Consider the following 19,384-nt stretch of genomic DNA (forward strand, 5'->3'; position numbering starts at 1 on the left):
CGGGACTTCTCGTAAGATAATGACCAAAATACGAAACGGAACGTACAAGTTTGTCACCTTATTTTCAGAGTTTCCTTTCGTTGCGTGCAAATCGCATCCATTTGAACTTTGCACAATACTAGTCGCTCTCTCCAAATGGGTCATTTACATCGATACACCCTCCTAGCCTCCCAATTTGACAGATTGTTTTCACCTGAAGCCTGAGCTCGACAAAGGCAATTCACAATTGAATGGGACTTTCTCCTAGCAAGCCGGGCGGCCGTTTCACATGTTTTTCAATGGCCACAACTAGTCTGACATGTTGCCTTTCTTTCTCCTTAGCACCACCGCCGTGTAGCACTCCCGTGGATCTGGCATTTATCATCGATTCTTCGGGCAGCATTGGCCGCACAAACTACAAGAAACAGAAGAACTTTGTCAAGGAAGTGGCGAAGACTTTTGGCCTATCTCCAAACGGCAGCCGAGCGGCCATGGTTCTGTACAGTAACTCGGCCTCAGTGAAAGCTCGATTTGGCCAGTATTCGGACCCGAAGGAGTTCGGTGGAGCTGTAGACAGTCTGCCTTACGAGAGAGGATTGACACGAATCGACAAAGCACTGGACCTAACAGCCAAGGATATCTTCGCTCAAAGTAGGTCGGGCGTGCCCAAGATTGCAATGCTGATAACAGACGGTACCCAAACCGCAGCAGCCGACGCCAAAGGCCTAAAAGAGGCTTCCGAACCATTGAGACAGGCAGGTGTTCGTGTTCTAGCCGTAGGTGTTGGCAAGGGTGTGGACAGAGAAGAACTTCGACTGGTCACGGAGAGTGACGAGGATGTTGTGGTGGCGGCTGACTTCGAAGACCTGCTGTTGAAACTCAGCAACCTGACCAGCCAGGCTTGCCGACTTGCAGGTAAGCATCATCAGAAATCTGTTCGTAGCACTTGTGGCCTCAGGGCTGCTGGGGCTTGATAAGCAGGGCAAATGAGTATCAATCGAAGATCGTAAGCAGCTTTTGTCCTTATCAGCCGGGTGTTCTTTTTGTGTGTGCTTGTTGCCGTCTGATCGTCGTCGTTGTTCTTGTTCTTGTTGTTGTTGTAGCTTTGGTCTTTGTATTGCTTATTTCTTCCCGTTTGCTTTGGCCTTTCTGTTTTTGCCTTGAATTATTTTATTTTATTTCATCTATTTATTTATTTTTTTATTTTTTTTTTTCCCCCTTTTTGCTTTTGTTTCCTTTTAATTGGTCTTTCCATTAATGTTCAAAAAACAAAAACAAAAACAGAAAAACCAACAAAAAAAAAATACTTACTATCAAAACCTGTTAGAGGTCGAGCGCTCGATGGAAGTGAACATCCGGGACTTCTCGTAAGATAATGACCAAAATACGAAACGGAACGTACAAGTTTGTCACCTTATTTTCAGAGTTTCCTTTCGTTGCGTGCAAATCGCATCCATTTGAACTTTGCACAATACTAGTCGCTCTCTCCAAATGGGTCATTTACATCGATACACCCTCCTAGCCTCCCAATTTGACAGATTGTTTTCACCTGAAGCCTGAGCTCGACAAAGGCAATTCACAATTGAATGGGACTTTCTCCTAGCAAGCCGGGCGGCCGTTTCACATGTTTTTCAATGGCCACAACTAGTCTGACATGTTGCCTTTCTTTCTCCTTAGCACCACCGCCGTGTAGCACTCCCGTGGATCTGGCATTTATCATCGATTCTTCGGGCAGCATTGGCCGCACAAACTACAAGAAACAGAAGAACTTTGTCAAGGAAGTGGCGAAGACTTTTGGCCTATCTCCAAACGGCAGCCGAGCGGCCATGGTTCTGTACAGTAACTCGGCCTCAGTGAAAGCTCGATTTGGCCAGTATTCGGACCCGAAGGAGTTCGGTGGAGCTGTAGACAGTCTGCCTTACGAGAGAGGATTGACACGAATCGACAAAGCACTGGACCTAACAGCCAAGGATATCTTCGCTCAAAGTAGGTCGGGCGTGCCCAAGATTGCAATGCTGATAACAGACGGTACCCAAACCGCAGCAGCCGACGCCAAAGGCCTAAAAGAGGCTTCCGAACCATTGAGACAGGCAGGTGTTCGTGTTCTAGCCGTAGGTGTTGGCAAGGGTGTGGACAGAGAAGAACTTCGACTGGTCACGGAGAGTGACGAGGATGTTGTGGTGGCGGCTGACTTCGAAGACCTGCTGTTGAAACTCAGCAACCTGACCAGCCAGGCTTGCCGACTTGCAGGTAAGCATCATCAGAAATCTGTTCGTAGCACTTGTGGCCTCAGGGCTGCTGGGGCTTGATAAGCAGGGCAAATGAGTATCAATCGAAGGATCGTAAGCAGCTTTTGTCCTTATCAGCCGGGTGTTCTTTTTGTGTGTGCTTGTTGCCGTCTGATCGTCGTCGTTGTTCTTGTTCTTGTTGTTGTTGTAGCTTTGGTCTTTGTATTGCTTATTTCTTCCCGTTTGCTTTGGCCTTTCTGTTTTTGCCTTGAATTATTTTATTTTATTTCATCTATTTATTTATTTTTTTTATTTTTTTTTTCCCCCTTTTTGCTTTTGTTTCCTTTTAATTGGTCTTTCCATTAATGTTCAAAAAAACAAAAACAAAAACAGAAAAACCAACAAAAAAAAATACTTACTATCAAAACCTGTTAGAGGTCGAGCGCTCGATGGAAGTGAACATCCGGGACTTCTCGTAAGATAATGACCAAAATACGAAACGGAACGTACAAGTTTGTCACCTTATTTTCAGAGTTTCCTTTCGTTGCGTGCAAATCGCATCCATTTGAACTTTGCACAATACTAGTCGCTCTCTCCAAATGGGTCATTTACATCGATACACCCTCCTAGCCTCCCAATTTGACAGATTGTTTTCACCTGAAGCCTGAGCTCGACAAAGGCAATTCACAATTGAATGGGACTTTCTCCTAGCAAGCCGGGCGGCCGTTTCACATGTTTTTCAATGGCCACAACTAGTCTGACATGTTGCCTTTCTTTCTCCTTAGCACCACCGCCGTGTAGCACTCCCGTGGATCTGGCATTTATCATCGATTCTTCGGGCAGCATTGGCCGCACAAACTACAAGAAACAGAAGAACTTTGTCAAGGAAGTGGCGAAGACTTTTGGCCTATCTCCAAACGGCAGCCGAGCGGCCATGGTTCTGTACAGTAACTCGGCCTCAGTGAAAGCTCGATTTGGCCAGTATTCGGACCCGAAGGAGTTCGGTGGAGCTGTAGACAGTCTGCCTTACGAGAGAGGATTGACACGAATCGACAAAGCACTGGACCTAACAGCCAAGGATATCTTCGCTCAAAGTAGGTCGGGCGTGCCCAAGATTGCAATGCTGATAACAGACGGTACCCAAACCGCAGCAGCCGACGCCAAAGGCCTAAAAGAGGCTTCCGAACCATTGAGACAGGCAGGTGTTCGTGTTCTAGCCGTAGGTGTTGGCAAGGGTGTGGACAGAGAAGAACTTCGACTGGTCACGGAGAGTGACGAGGATGTTGTGGTGGCGGCTGACTTCGAAGACCTGCTGTTGAAACTCAGCAACCTGACCAGCCAGGCTTGCCGACTTGCAGGTAAGCATCATCAGAAATCTGTTCGTAGCACTTGTGGCCTCAGGGCTGCTGGGGCTTGATAAGCAGGGCAAATGAGTATCAATCGAAGGATCGTAAGCAGCTTTTGTCCTTATCAGCCGGGTGTTCTTTTTGTGTGTGCTTGTTGCCGTCTGATCGTCGTCGTTGTTCTTGTTCTTGTTGTTGTTGTAGCTTTGGTCTTTGTATTGCTTATTTCTTCCCGTTTGCTTTGGCCTTTCTGTTTTTGCCTTGAATTATTTTATTTTATTTCATCTATTTATTTATTTTTTTATTTTTTTTTTTTCCCCCTTTTTGCTTTTGTTTCCTTTTAATTGGTCTTTCCATTAATGTTCAAAAAAACAAAAACAAAAACAGAAAAACCAACAAAAAAAAATACTTACTATCAAAACCTGTTAGAGGTCGAGCGCTCGATGGAAGTGAACATCCGGGACTTCTCGTAAGATAATGACCAAAATACGAAACGGAACGTACAAGTTTGTCACCTTATTTTCAGAGTTTCCTTTCGTTGCGTGCAAATCGCATCCATTTGAACTTTGCACAATACTAGTCGCTCTCTCCAAATGGGTCATTTACATCGATACACCCTCCTAGCCTCCCAATTTGACAGATTGTTTTCACCTGAAGCCTGAGCTCGACAAAGGCAATTCACAATTGAATGGGACTTTCTCCTAGCAAGCCGGGCGGCCGTTTCACATGTTTTTCAATGGCCACAACTAGTCTGACATGTTGCCTTTCTTTCTCCTTAGCACCACCGCCGTGTAGCACTCCCGTGGATCTGGCATTTATCATCGATTCTTCGGGCAGCATTGGCCGCACAAACTACAAGAAACAGAAGAACTTTGTCAAGGAAGTGGCGAAGACTTTTGGCCTATCTCCAAACGGCAGCCGAGCGGCCATGGTTCTGTACAGTAACTCGGCCTCAGTGAAAGCTCGATTTGGCCAGTATTCGGACCCGAAGGAGTTCGGTGGAGCTGTAGACAGTCTGCCTTACGAGAGAGGATTGACACGAATCGACAAAGCACTGGACCTAACAGCCAAGGATATCTTCGCTCAAAGTAGGTCGGGCGTGCCCAAGATTGCAATGCTGATAACAGACGGTACCCAAACCGCAGCAGCCGACGCCAAAGGCCTAAAAGAGGCTTCCGAACCATTGAGACAGGCAGGTGTTCGTGTTCTAGCCGTAGGTGTTGGCAAGGGTGTGGACAGAGAAGAACTTCGACTGGTCACGGAGAGTGACGAGGATGTTGTGGTGGCGGCTGACTTCGAAGACCTGCTGTTGAAACTCAGCAACCTGACCAGCCAGGCTTGCCGACTTGCAGGTAAGCATCATCAGAAATCTGTTCGTAGCACTTGTGGCCTCAGGGCTGCTGGGGCTTGATAAGCAGGGCAAATGAGTATCAATCGAAGGATCGTAAGCAGCTTTTGTCCTTATCAGCCGGGTGTTCTTTTTGTGTGTGCTTGTTGCCGTCTGATCGTCGTCGTTGTTCTTGTTCTTGTTGTTGTTGTAGCTTTGGTCTTTGTATTGCTTATTTCTTCCCGTTTGCTTTGGCCTTTCTGTTTTTGCCTTGAATTATTTTATTTTATTTCATCTATTTATTTATTTTTTTATTTTTTTTTTTTCCCCCTTTTTGCTTTTGTTTCCTTTTAATTGGTCTTTCCATTAATGTTCAAAAAAACAAAAACAAAAACAGAAAAACCAACAAAAAAAAATACTTACTATCAAAACCTGTTAGAGGTCGAGCGCTCGATGGAAGTGAACATCCGGGACTTCTCGTAAGATAATGACCAAAATACGAAACGGAACGTACAAGTTTGTCACCTTATTTTCAGAGTTTCCTTTCGTTGCGTGCAAATCGCATCCATTTGAACTTTGCACAATACTAGTCGCTCTCTCCAAATGGGTCATTTACATCGATACACCCTCCTAGCCTCCCAATTTGACAGATTGTTTTCACCTGAAGCCTGAGCTCGACAAAGGCAATTCACAATTGAATGGGACTTTCTCCTAGCAAGCCGGGCGGCCGTTTCACATGTTTTTCAATGGCCACAACTAGTCTGACATGTTGCCTTTCTTTCTCCTTAGCACCACCGCCGTGTAGCACTCCCGTGGATCTGGCATTTATCATCGATTCTTCGGGCAGCATTGGCCGCACAAACTACAAGAAACAGAAGAACTTTGTCAAGGAAGTGGCGAAGACTTTTGGCCTATCTCCAAACGGCAGCCGAGCGGCCATGGTTCTGTACAGTAACTCGGCCTCAGTGAAAGCTCGATTTGGCCAGTATTCGGACCCGAAGGAGTTCGGTGGAGCTGTAGACAGTCTGCCTTACGAGAGAGGATTGACACGAATCGACAAAGCACTGGACCTAACAGCCAAGGATATCTTCGCTCAAAGTAGGTCGGGCGTGCCCAAGATTGCAATGCTGATAACAGACGGTACCCAAACCGCAGCAGCCGACGCCAAAGGCCTAAAAGAGGCTTCCGAACCATTGAGACAGGCAGGTGTTCGTGTTCTAGCCGTAGGTGTTGGCAAGGGTGTGGACAGAGAAGAACTTCGACTGGTCACGGAGAGTGACGAGGATGTTGTGGTGGCGGCTGACTTCGAAGACCTGCTGTTGAAACTCAGCAACCTGACCAGCCAGGCTTGCCGACTTGCAGGTAAGCATCATCAGAAATCTGTTCGTAGCACTTGTGGCCTCAGGGCTGCTGGGGCTTGATAAGCAGGGCAAATGAGTATCAATCGAAGGATCGTAAGCAGCTTTTGTCCTTATCAGCCGGGTGTTCTTTTTGTGTGTGCTTGTTGCCGTCTGATCGTCGTCGTTGTTCTTGTTCTTGTTGTTGTTGTAGCTTTGGTCTTTGTATTGCTTATTTCTTCCCGTTTGCTTTGGCCTTTCTGTTTTTGCCTTGAATTATTTTATTTTATTTCATCTATTTATTTATTTTTTTATTTTTTTTTTTTCCCCCTTTTTGCTTTTGTTTCCTTTTAATTGGTCTTTCCATTAATGTTCAAAAAAACAAAAACAAAAACAGAAAAACCAACAAAAAAAAATACTTACTATCAAAACCTGTTAGAGGTCGAGCGCTCGATGGAAGTGAACATCCGGGACTTCTCGTAAGATAATGACCAAAATACGAAACGGAACGTACAAGTTTGTCACCTTATTTTCAGAGTTTCCTTTCGTTGCGTGCAAATCGCATCCATTTGAACTTTGCACAATACTAGTCGCTCTCTCCAAATGGGTCATTTACATCGATACACCCTCCTAGCCTCCCAATTTGACAGATTGTTTTCACCTGAAGCCTGAGCTCGACAAAGGCAATTCACAATTGAATGGGACTTTCTCCTAGCAAGCCGGGCGGCCGTTTCACATGTTTTTCAATGGCCACAACTAGTCTGACATGTTGCCTTTCTTTCTCCTTAGCACCACCGCCGTGTAGCACTCCCGTGGATCTGGCATTTATCATCGATTCTTCGGGCAGCATTGGCCGCACAAACTACAAGAAACAGAAGAACTTTGTCAAGGAAGTGGCGAAGACTTTTGGCCTATCTCCAAACGGCAGCCGAGCGGCCATGGTTCTGTACAGTAACTCGGCCTCAGTGAAAGCTCGATTTGGCCAGTATTCGGACCCGAAGGAGTTCGGTGGAGCTGTAGACAGTCTGCCTTACGAGAGAGGATTGACACGAATCGACAAAGCACTGGACCTAACAGCCAAGGATATCTTCGCTCAAAGTAGGTCGGGCGTGCCCAAGATTGCAATGCTGATAACAGACGGTACCCAAACCGCAGCAGCCGACGCCAAAGGCCTAAAAGAGGCTTCCGAACCATTGAGACAGGCAGGTGTTCGTGTTCTAGCCGTAGGTGTTGGCAAGGGTGTGGACAGAGAAGAACTTCGACTGGTCACGGAGAGTGACGAGGATGTTGTGGTGGCGGCTGACTTCGAAGACCTGCTGTTGAAACTCAGCAACCTGACCAGCCAGGCTTGCCGACTTGCAGGTAAGCATCATCAGAAATCTGTTCGTAGCACTTGTGGCCTCAGGGCTGCTGGGGCTTGATAAGCAGGGCAAATGAGTATCAATCGAAGGATCGTAAGCAGCTTTTGTCCTTATCAGCCGGGTGTTCTTTTTGTGTGTGCTTGTTGCCGTCTGATCGTCGTCGTTGTTCTTGTTCTTGTTGTTGTTGTAGCTTTGGTCTTTGTATTGCTTATTTCTTCCCGTTTGCTTTGGCCTTTCTGTTTTTGCCTTGAATTATTTTATTTTATTTCATCTATTTATTTATTTTTTTATTTTTTTTTTTTCCCCCTTTTTGCTTTTGTTTCCTTTTAATTGGTCTTTCCATTAATGTTCAAAAAAACAAAAACAAAAACAGAAAAACCAACAAAAAAAAATACTTACTATCAAAACCTGTTAGAGGTCGAGCGCTCGATGGAAGTGAACATCCGGGACTTCTCGTAAGATAATGACCAAAATACGAAACGGAACGTACAAGTTTGTCACCTTATTTTCAGAGTTTCCTTTCGTTGCGTGCAAATCGCATCCATTTGAACTTTGCACAATACTAGTCGCTCTCTCCAAATGGGTCATTTACATCGATACACCCTCCTAGCCTCCCAATTTGACAGATTGTTTTCACCTGAAGCCTGAGCTCGACAAAGGCAATTCACAATTGAATGGGACTTTCTCCTAGCAAGCCGGGCGGCCGTTTCACATGTTTTTCAATGGCCACAACTAGTCTGACATGTTGCCTTTCTTTCTCCTTAGCACCACCGCCGTGTAGCACTCCCGTGGATCTGGCATTTATCATCGATTCTTCGGGCAGCATTGGCCGCACAAACTACAAGAAACAGAAGAACTTTGTCAAGGAAGTGGCGAAGACTTTTGGCCTATCTCCAAACGGCAGCCGAGCGGCCATGGTTCTGTACAGTAACTCGGCCTCAGTGAAAGCTCGATTTGGCCAGTATTCGGACCCGAAGGAGTTCGGTGGAGCTGTAGACAGTCTGCCTTACGAGAGAGGATTGACACGAATCGACAAAGCACTGGACCTAACAGCCAAGGATATCTTCGCTCAAAGTAGGTCGGGCGTGCCCAAGATTGCAATGCTGATAACAGACGGTACCCAAACCGCAGCAGCCGACGCCAAAGGCCTAAAAGAGGCTTCCGAACCATTGAGACAGGCAGGTGTTCGTGTTCTAGCCGTAGGTGTTGGCAAGGGTGTGGACAGAGAAGAACTTCGACTGGTCACGGAGAGTGACGAGGATGTTGTGGTGGCGGCTGACTTCGAAGACCTGCTGTTGAAACTCAGCAACCTGACCAGCCAGGCTTGCCGACTTGCAGGTAAGCATCATCAGAAATCTGTTCGTAGCACTTGTGGCCTCAGGGCTGCTGGGGCTTGATAAGCAGGGCAAATGAGTATCAATCGAAGGATCGTAAGCAGCTTTTGTCCTTATCAGCCGGGTGTTCTTTTTGTGTGTGCTTGTTGCCGTCTGATCGTCGTCGTTGTTCTTGTTCTTGTTGTTGTTGTAGCTTTGGTCTTTGTATTGCTTATTTCTTCCCGTTTGCTTTGGCCTTTCTGTTTTTGCCTTGAATTATTTTATTTTATTTCATCTATTTATTTATTTTTTTATTTTTTTTTTTCCCCCTTTTTGCTTTTGTTTCCTTTTAATTGGTCTTTCCATTAATGTTCAAAAAAACAAAAACAAAAACAGAAAAACCAACAAAAAAAAATACTTACTATCAAAACCTGTTAGAGGTCGAGCGCTCGATGGAAGTGAACATCCGGGACTTCTCGTAAGATAATGACCAAAATACGAAACGGAACGTACAAGTTTGTCACCTTATTTTCAGAGTTTCCTTTCGTTGCGTGCAAATCGCATCCATTTGAACTTTGCACAATACTAGTCGCTCTCTCCAAATGGGTCATTTACATCGATACACCCTCCTAGCCTCCCAATTTGACAGATTGTTTTCACCTGAAGCCTGAGCTCGACAAAGGCAATTCACAATTGAATGGGACTTTCTCCTAGCAAGCCGGGCGGCCGTTTCACATGTTTTTCAATGGCCACAACTAGTCTGACATGTTGCCTTTCTTTCTCCTTAGCACCACCGCCGTGTAGCACTCCCGTGGATCTGGCATTTATCATCGATTCTTCGGGCAGCATTGGCCGCACAAACTACAAGAAACAGAAGAACTTTGTCAAGGAAGTGGCGAAGACTTTTGGCCTATCTCCAAACGGCAGCCGAGCGGCCATGGTTCTGTACAGTAACTCGGCCTCAGTGAAAGCTCGATTTGGCCAGTATTCGGACCCGAAGGAGTTCGGTGGAGCTGTAGACAGTCTGCCTTACGAGAGAGGATTGACACGAATCGACAAAGCACTGGACCTAACAGCCAAGGATATCTTCGCTCAAAGTAGGTCGGGCGTGCCCAAGATTGCAATGCTGATAACAGACGGTACCCAAACCGCAGCAGCCGACGCCAAAGGCCTAAAAGAGGCTTCCGAACCATTGAGACAGGCAGGTGTTCGTGTTCTAGCCGTAGGTGTTGGCAAGGGTGTGGACAGAGAAGAACTTCGACTGGTCACGGAGAGTGACGAGGATGTTGTGGTGGCGGCTGACTTCGAAGACCTGCTGTTGAAACTCAGCAACCTGACCAGCCAGGCTTGCCGACTTGCAGGTAAGCATCATCAGAAATCTGTTCGTAGCACTTGTGGCCTCAGGGCTGCTGGGGCTTGATAAGCAGGGCAAATGAGTATCAATCGAAGGATCGTAAGCAGCTTTTGTCCTTATCAGCCGGGTGTTCTTTTTGTGTGTGCTTGTTGCCGTCTGATCGTCGTCGTTGTTCTTGTTCTTGTTGTTGTTGTAGCTTTGGTCTTTGTATTGCTTATTTCTTCCCGTTTGCTTTGGCCTTTCTGTTTTTGCCTTGAATTATTTTATTTTATTTCATCTATTTATTTATTTTTTTATTTTTTTTTTTTCCCCCTTTTTGCTTTTGTTTCCTTTTAATTGGTCTTTCCATTAATGTTCAAAAAAACAAAAACAAAAACAGAAAAACCAACAAAAAAAAATACTTACTATCAAAACCTGTTAGAGGTCGAGCGCTCGATGGAAGTGAACATCCGGGACTTCTCGTAAGATAATGACCAAAATACGAAACGGAACGTACAAGTTTGTCACCTTATTTTCAGAGTTTCCTTTCGTTGCGTGCAAATCGCATCCATTTGAACTTTGCACAATACTAGTCGCTCTCTCCAAATGGGTCATTTACATCGATACACCCTCCTAGCCTCCCAATTTGACAGATTGTTTTCACCTGAAGCCTGAGCTCGACAAAGGCAATTCACAATTGAATGGGACTTTCTCCTAGCAAGCCGGGCGGCCGTTTCACATGTTTTTCAATGGCCACAACTAGTCTGACATGTTGCCTTTCTTTCTCCTTAGCACCACCGCCGTGTAGCACTCCCGTGGATCTGGCATTTATCATCGATTCTTCGGGCAGCATTGGCCGCACAAACTACAAGAAACAGAAGAACTTTGTCAAGGAAGTGGCGAAGACTTTTGGCCTATCTCCAAACGGCAGCCGAGCGGCCATGGTTCTGTACAGTAACTCGGCCTCAGTGAAAGCTCGATTTGGCCAGTATTCGGACCCGAAGGAGTTCGGTGGAGCTGTAGACAGTCTGCCTTACGAGAGAGGATTGACACGAATCGACAAAGCACTGGACCTAACAGCCAAGGATATCTTCGCTCAAAGTAGGTCGGGCGTGCCCAAGATTGCAATGCTGATAACAGACGGTACCCAAACCGCAGCAGCCGACGCCAAAGGCCTAAAAGAGGCTTCCGAACCATTGAGACAGGCAGGTGTTCGTGTTCTAGCCGTAGGTGTTGGCAAGGGTGTGGACAGAGAAGAACTTCGACTGGTCACGGAGAGTGACGAGGATGTTGTGGTGGCGGCTGACTTCGAAGACCTGCTGTTGAAACTCAGCAACCTGACCAGCCAGGCTTGCCGACTTGCAGGTAAGCATCATCAGAAATCTGTTCGTAGCACTTGTGGCCTCAGGGCTGCTGGGGCTTGATAAGCAGGGCAAATGAGTATCAATCGAAGGATCGTAAGCAGCTTTTGTCCTTATCAGCCGGGTGTTCTTTTTGTGTGTGCTTGTTGCCGTCTGATCGTCGTCGTTGTTCTTGTTCTTGTTGTTGTTGTAGCTTTGGTCTTTGTATTGCTTATTTCTTCCCGTTTGCTTTGGCCTTTCTGTTTTTGCCTTGAATTATTTTATTTTATTTCATCTATTTATTTATTTTTTTATTTTTTTTTTTCCCCCTTTTTGCTTTTGTTTCCTTTTAATTGGTCTTTCCATTAATGTTCAAAAAAACAAAAACAAAAACAGAAAAACCAACAAAAAAAAATACTTACTATCAAAACCTGTTAGAGGTCGAGCGCTCGATGGAAGTGAACATCCGGGACTTCTCGTAAGATAATGACCAAAATACGAAACGGAACGTACAAGTTTGTCACCTTATTTTCAGAGTTTCCTTTCGTTGCGTGCAAATCGCATCCATTTGAACTTTGCACAATACTAGTCGCTCTCTCCAAATGGGTCATTTACATCGATACACCCTCCTAGCCTCCCAATTTGACAGATTGTTTTCACCTGAAGCCTGAGCTCGACAAAGGCAATTCACAATTGAATGGGACTTTCTCCTAGCAAGCCGGGCGGCCGTTTCACATGTTTTTCAATGGCCACAACTAGTCTGACATGTTGCCTTTCTTTCTCCTTAGCACCACCGCCGTGTAGCACTCCCGTGGATCTGGCATTTATCATCGATTCTTCGGGCAGCATTGGCCGCACAAACTACAAGAAACAGAAGAACTTTGTCAAGGAAGTGGCGAAGACTTTTGGCCTATCTCCAAACGGCAGCCGAGCGGCCATGGTTCTGTACAGTAACTCGGCCTCAGTGAAAGCTCGATTTGGCCAGTATTCGGACCCGAAGGAGTTCGGTGGAGCTGTAGACAGTCTGCCTTACGAGAGAGGATTGACACGAATCGACAAAGCACTGGACCTAACAGCCAAGGATATCTTCGCTCAAAGTAGGTCGGGCGTGCCCAAGATTGCAATGCTGATAACAGACGGTACCCAAACCGCAGCAGCCGACGCCAAAGGCCTAAAAGAGGCTTCCGAACCATTGAGACAGGCAGGTGTTCGTGTTCTAGCCGTAGGTGTTGGCAAGGGTGTGGACAGAGAAGAACTTCGACTGGTCACGGAGAGTGACGAGGATGTTGTGGTGGCGGCTGACTTCGAAGACCTGCTGTTGAAACTCAGCAACCTGACCAGCCAGGCTTGCCGACTTGCAGGTAAGCATCATCAGAAATCTGTTCGTAGCACTTGTGGCCTCAGGGCTGCTGGGGCTTGATAAGCAGGGCAAATGAGTATCAATCGAAGGATCGTAAGCAGCTTTTGTCCTTATCAGCCGGGTGTTCTTTTTGTGTGTGCTTGTTGCCGTCTGATCGTCGTCGTTGTTCTTGTTCTTGTTGTTGTTGTAGCTTTGGTCTTTGTATTGCTTATTTCTTCCCGTTTGCTTTGGCCTTTCTGTTTTTGCCTTGAATTATTTTATTTTATTTCATCTATTTATTTATTTTTTTATTTTTTTTTTTCCCCCTTTTTGCTTTTGTTTCCTTTTAATTGGTCTTTCCATTAATGTTCAAAAAAACAAAAACAAAAACAGAAAAACCAACAAAAAAAAATACTTACTATCAAAACCTGTTAGAGGTCGAGCGCTCGATGGAAGTGAACATCCGGGACTTCTCGTAAGATAATGACCAAAATACGAAACGGAACGTACAAGTTTGTCACCTTATTTTCAGAGTTTCCTTTCGTTGCGTGCAAATCGCATCCATTTGAACTTTGCACAATACTAGTCGCTCTCTCCAAATGGGTCATTTACATCGATACACCCTCCTAGCCTCCCAATTTGACAGATTGTTTTCACCTGAAGCCTGAGCTCGACAAAGGCAATTCACAATTGAATGGGACTTTCTCCTAGCAAGCCGGGCGGCCGTTTCACATGTTTTTCAATGGCCACAACTAGTCTGACATGTTGCCTTTCTTTCTCCTTAGCACCACCGCCGTGTAGCACTCCCGTGGATCTGGCATTTATCATCGATTCTTCGGGCAGCATTGGCCGCACAAACTACAAGAAACAGAAGAACTTTGTCAAGGAAGTGGCGAAGACTTTTGGCCTATCTCCAAACGGCAGCCGAGCGGCCATGGTTCTGTACAGTAACTCGGCCTCAGTGAAAGCTCGATTTGGCCAGTATTCGGACCCGAAGGAGTTCGGTGGAGCTGTAGACAGTCTGCCTTACGAGAGAGGATTGACACGAATCGACAAAGCACTGGACCTAACAGCCAAGGATATCTTCGCTCAAAGTAGGTCGGGCGTGCCCAAGATTGCAATGCTGATAACAGACGGTACCCAAACCGCAGCAGCCGACGCCAAAGGCCTAAAAGAGGCTTCCGAACCATTGAGACAGGCAGGTGTTCGTGTTCTAGCCGTAGGTGTTGGCAAGGGTGTGGACAGAGAAGAACTTCGACTGGTCACGGAGAGTGACGAGGATGTTGTGGTGGCGGCTGACTTCGAAGACCTGCTGTTGAAACTCAGCAACCTGACCAGCCAGGCTTGCCGACTTGCAGGTAAGCATCATCAGAAATCTGTTCGTAGCACTTGTGGCCTCAGGGCTGCTGGGGCTTGATAAGCAGGGCAAATGAGTATCAATCGAAGGATCGTAAGCAGCTTTTGTCCTTATCAGCCGGGTGTTCTTTTTGTGTGTGCTTGTTGCCGTCTGATCGTCGTCGTTGTTCTTGTTCTTGTTGTTGTTGTAGCTTTGGTCTTTGTATTGCTTATTTCTTCCCGTTTGCTTTGGCCTTTCTGTTTTTGCCTTGAATTATTTTATTTTATTTCATCTATTTATTTATTTTTTTATTTTTTTTTTTTCCCCCTTTTTGCTTTTGTTTCCTTTTAATTGGTCTTTCCATTAATGTTCAAAAAAACAAAAACAAAAACAGAAAAACCAACAAAAAAAAATACTTACTATCAAAACCTGTTAGAGGTCGAGCGCTCGATGGAAGTGAACATCCGGGACTTCTCGTAAGATAATGACCAAAATACGAAACGGAACGTACAAGTTTGTCACCTTATTTTCAGAGTTTCCTTTCGTTGCGTGCAAATCGCATCCATTTGAACTTTGCACAATACTAGTCGCTCTCTCCAAATGGGTCATTTACATCGATACACCCTCCTAGCCTCCCAATTTGACAGATTGTTTTCACCTGAAGCCTGAGCTCGACAAAGGCAATTCACAATTGAATGGGACTTTCTCCTAGCAAGCCGGGCGGCCGTTTCACATGTTTTTCAATGGCCACAACTAGTCTGACATGTTGCCTTTCTTTCTCCTTAGCACCACCGCCGTGTAGCACTCCCGTGGATCTGGCATTTATCATCGATTCTTCGGGCAGCATTGGCCGCACAAACTACAAGAAACAGAAGAACTTTGTCAAGGAAGTGGCGAAGACTTTTGGCCTATCTCCAAACGGCAGCCGAGCGGCCATGGTTCTGTACAGTAACTCGGCCTCAGTGAAAGCTCGATTTGGCCAGTATTCGGACCCGAAGGAGTTCGGTGGAGCTGTAGACAGTCTGCCTTACGAGAGAGGATTGACACGAATCGACAAAGCACTGGACCTAACAGCCAAGGATATCTTCGCTCAAAGTAGGTCGGGCGTGCCCAAGATTGCAATGCTGATAACAGACGGTACCCAAACCGCAGCAGCCGACGCCAAAGGCCTAAAAGAGGCTTCCGAACCATTGAGACAGGCAGGTGTTCGTGTTCTAGCCGTAGGTGTTGGCAAGGGTGTGGACAGAGAAGAACTTCGACTGGTCACGGAGAGTGACGAGGATGTTGTGGTGGCGGCTGACTTCGAAGACCTGCTGTTGAAACTCAGCAACCTGACCAGCCAGGCTTGCCGACTTGCAGGTAAGCATCATCAGAAATCTGTTCGTAGCACTTGTGGCCTCAGGGCTGCTGGGGCTTGATAAGCAGGGCAAATGAGTATCAATCGAAGGATCGTAAGCAGCTTTTGTCCTTATCAGCCGGGTGTTCTTTTTGTGTGTGCTTGTTGCCGTCTGATCGTCGTCGTTGTTCTTGTTCTTGTTGTTGTTGTAGCTTTGGTCTTTGTATTGCTTATTTCTTCCCGTTTGCTTTGGCCTTTCTGTTTTTGCCTTGAATTATTTTATTTTATTTCATCTATTTATTTATTTTTTTATTTTTTTTTTTCCCCCTTTTTGCTTTTGTTTCCTTTTAATTGGTCTTTCCATTAATGTTCAAAAAAACAAAAACAAAAACAGAAAAACCAACAAAAAAAAATACTTACTATCAAAACCTGTTAGAGGTCGAGCGCTCGATGGAAGTGAACATCCGGGACTTCTCGTAAGATAATGACCAAAATACGAAACGGAACGTACAAGTTTGTCACCTTATTTTCAGAGTTTCCTTTCGTTGCGTGCAAATCGCATCCATTTGAACTTTGCACAATACTAGTCGCTCTCTCCAAATGGGTCATTTACATCGATACACCCTCCTAGCCTCCCAATTTGACAGATTGTTTTCACCTGAAGCCTGAGCTCGACAAAGGCAATTCACAATTGAATGGGACTTTCTCCTAGCAAGCCGGGCGGCCGTTTCACATGTTTTTCAATGGCCACAACTAGTCTGACATGTTGCCTTTCTTTCTCCTTAGCACCACCGCCGTGTAGCACTCCCGTGGATCTGGCATTTATCATCGATTCTTCGGGCAGCATTGGCCGCACAAACTACAAGAAACAGAAGAACTTTGTCAAGGAAGTGGCGAAGACTTTTGGCCTATCTCCAAACGGCAGCCGAGCGGCCATGGTTCTGTACAGTAACTCGGCCTCAGTGAAAGCTCGATTTGGCCAGTATTCGGACCCGAAGGAGTTCGGTGGAGCTGTAGACAGTCTGCCTTACGAGAGAGGATTGACACGAATCGACAAAGCACTGGACCTAACAGCCAAGGATATCTTCGCTCAAAGTAGGTCGGGCGTGCCCAAGATTGCAATGCTGATAACAGACGGTACCCAAACCGCAGCAGCCGACGCCAAAGGCCTAAAAGAGGCTTCCGAACCATTGAGACAGGCAGGTGTTCGTGTTCTAGCCGTAGGTGTTGGCAAGGGTGTGGACAGAGAAGAACTTCGACTGGTCACGGAGAGTGACGAGGATGTTGTGGTGGCGGCTGACTTCGAAGACCTGCTGTTGAAACTCAGCAACCTGACCAGCCAGGCTTGCCGACTTGCAGGTAAGCATCATCAGAAATCTGTTCGTAGCACTTGTGGCCTCAGGGCTGCTGGGGCTTGATAAGCAGGGCAAATGAGTATCAATCGAAGGATCGTAAGCAGCTTTTGTCCTTATCAGCCGGGTGTTCTTTTTGTGTGTGCTTGTTGCCGTCTGATCGTCGTCGTTGTTCTTGTTCTTGTTGTTGTTGTAGCTTTGGTCTTTGTATTGCTTATTTCTTCCCGTTTGCTTTGGCCTTTCTGTTTTTGCCTTGAATTATTTTATTTTATTTCATCTATTTATTTATTTTTTTATTTTTTTTTTTTCCCCCTTTTTGCTTTTGTTTCCTTTTAATTGGTCTTTCCATTAATGTTCAAAAAAACAAAAACAAAAACAGAAAAACCAACAAAAAAAAATACTTACTATCAAAACCTGTTAGAGGTCGAGCGCTCGATGGAAGTGAACATCCGGGACTTCTCGTAAGATAATGACCAAAATACGAAACGGAACGTACAAGTTTGTCACCTTATTTTCAGAGTTTCCTTTCGTTGCGTGCAAATCGCATCCATTTGAACTTTGCACAATACTAGTCGCTCTCTCCAAATGGGTCATTTACATCGATACACCCTCCTAGCCTCCCAATTTGACAGATTGTTTTCACCTGAAGCCTGAGCTCGACAAAGGCAATTCACAATTGAATGGGACTTTCTCCTAGCAAGCCGGGCGGCCGTTTCACATGTTTTTCAATGGCCACAACTAGTCTGACATGTTGCCTTTCTTTCTCCTTAGCACCACCGCCGTGTAGCACTCCCGTGGATCTGGCATTTATCATCGATTCTTCGGGCAGCATTGGCCGCACAAACTACAAGAAACAGAAGAACTTTGTCAAGGAAGTGGCGAAGACTTTTGGCCTATCTCCAAACGGCAGCCGAGCGGCCATGGTTCTGTACAGTAACTCGGCCTCAGTGAAAGCTCGATTTGGCCAGTATTCGGACCCGAAGGAGTTCGGTGGAGCTGTAGACAGTCTGCCTTACGAGAGAGGATTGACACGAATCGACAAAGCACTGGACCTAACAGCCAAGGATATCTTCGCTCAAAGTAGGTCGGGCGTGCCCAAGATTGCAATGCTGATAACAGACGGTACCCAAACCGCAGCAGCCGACGCCAAAGGCCTAAAAGAGGCTTCCGAACCATTGAGACAGGCAGGTGTTCGTGTTCTAGCCGTAGGTGTTGGCAAGGGTGTGGACAGAGAAGAACTTCGACTGGTCACGGAGAGTGACGAGGATGTTGTGGTGGCGGCTGACTTCGAAGACCTGCTGTTGAAACTCAGCAACCTGACCAGCCAGGCTTGCCGACTTGCAGGTAAGCATCATCAGAAATCTGTTCGTAGCACTTGTGGCCTCAGGGCTGCTGGGGCTTGATAAGCAGGGCAAATGAGTATCAATCGAAGGATCGTAAGCAGCTTTTGTCCTTATCAGCCGGGTGTTCTTTTTGTGTGTGCTTGTTGCCGTCTGATCGTCGTCGTTGTTCTTGTTCTTGTTGTTGTTGTAGCTTTGGTCTTTGTATTGCTTATTTCTTCCCGTTTGCTTTGGCCTTTCTGTTTTTGCCTTGAATTATTTTATTTTATTTCATCTATTTATTTATTTTTTTATTTTTTTTTTTTCCCCCTTTTTGCTTTTGTTTCCTTTTAATTGGTCTTTCCATTAATGTTCAAAAAAACAAAAACAAAAACAGAAAAACCAACAAAAAAAAATACTTACTATCAAAACCTGTTAGAGGTCGAGCGCTCGATGGAAGTGAACATCCGGGACTTCTCGTAAGATAATGACCAAAATACGAAACGGAACGTACAAGTTTGTCACCTTATTTTCAGAGTTTCCTTTCGTTGCGTGCAAATCGCATCCATTTGAACTTTGCACAATACTAGTCGCTCTCTCCAAATGGGTCATTTACATCGATACACCCTCCTAGCCTCCCAATTTGACAGATTGTTTTCACCTGAAGCCTGAGCTCGACAAAGGCAATTCACAATTGAATGGGACTTTCTCCTAGCAAGCCGGGCGGCCGTTTCACATGTTTTTCAATGGCCACAACTAGTCTGACATGTTGCCTTTCTTTCTCCTTAGCACCACCGCCGTGTAGCACTCCCGTGGATCTGGCATTTATCATCGATTCTTCGGGCAGCATTGGCCGCACAAACTACAAGAAACAGAAGAACTTTGTCAAGGAAGTGGCGAAGACTTTTGGCCTATCTCCAAACGGCAGCCGAGCGGCCATGGTTCTGTACAGTAACTCGGCCTCAGTGAAAGCTCGATTTGGCCAGTATTCGGACCCGAAGGAGTTCGGTGGAGCTGTAGACAGTCTGCCTTACGAGAGAGGATTGACACGAATCGACAAAGCACTGGACCTAACAGCCAAGGATATCTTCGCTCAAAGTAGGTCGGGCGTGCCCAAGATTGCAATGCTGATAACAGACGG

At 45.9% G+C, this 19,384-nt stretch overlaps 1 protein-coding gene across 1 annotated transcript in view; it reads left to right on the plus strand.

Moving 5' to 3' along the window:
* LOC149039925 (collagen alpha-4(VI) chain-like) overlaps window positions 1-19,384 on the plus strand; it is a 60,113-nt gene that overhangs the window by 4,646 nt on the left and 36,083 nt on the right. The gene's annotated exons all lie outside the window — the stretch shown is intronic.

This window comes from Pocillopora damicornis, chromosome 9 (genome assembly GCF_964200805.1).
Source record: "Pocillopora damicornis chromosome 9, jaPocDami1.2, whole genome shotgun sequence".
In the NCBI taxonomy this organism is placed as follows: domain Eukaryota; kingdom Metazoa; phylum Cnidaria; class Anthozoa; order Scleractinia; family Pocilloporidae; genus Pocillopora; species Pocillopora damicornis.